Genomic DNA, 650 nt, shown 5'->3' on the forward strand with positions numbered 1-650 from the left:
TCTCTGTAGTTTGTGTTTATGTTGGTGGTGATTATGTTCTATGGTGACTGATTTCTGTGCGGCTAGGAGGGAAGTGGGGTGAGTTCATTGCTTTACAATGAAATCCCTGGCCCCCCATTACGGTGGGCTTAGGTCAGGGGTCAGATGTTATGGGTCATGATCGTGTGGAAGGGGAGGGGACGGCTTTACAGAACATGCATCACTCCATATGCCCTCCCTTCATCCTCCGTCTCTCGTGGGAGTCATTTCAGTATGGTGACGTCATCAAGAAACTTAGATACAGCCCTGTCCTCTTTCTCCTCCTCCATCTCTCTTGTCCCCTCTGTTATCTTTGTGGAAGGGGGATGTGTGGTCTGTTGTAACAGTCTATGGAGAGCAGAGGAGAGGAACACTTAGTTACTGCACTGACCTTGGAAAGACGCCAAACTGTCACAGTATCTAATGCTCAGACACACACACATCCTAGTCAGATCTAGCAGAAACCAGGGGTGTAGAAATGCATATCAGTGGGATGTCTGGTGTTCACTGACTGTATTTTGAACATTCACTGCAGCAATGCCTGAACAACACACACAGCCAGAACCCATCACTGTAGTGGCCCTGTAGAGTTTAGAGAATATTACACTGTCTCTTGTCCTCCCCAACCCCTT

The sequence above is a fragment of the Salmo trutta genome, chromosome 6 (genome assembly GCF_901001165.1).
Source record: "Salmo trutta chromosome 6, fSalTru1.1, whole genome shotgun sequence".
Classification (NCBI taxonomy): Eukaryota; Metazoa; Chordata; class Actinopteri; order Salmoniformes; family Salmonidae; genus Salmo; species Salmo trutta.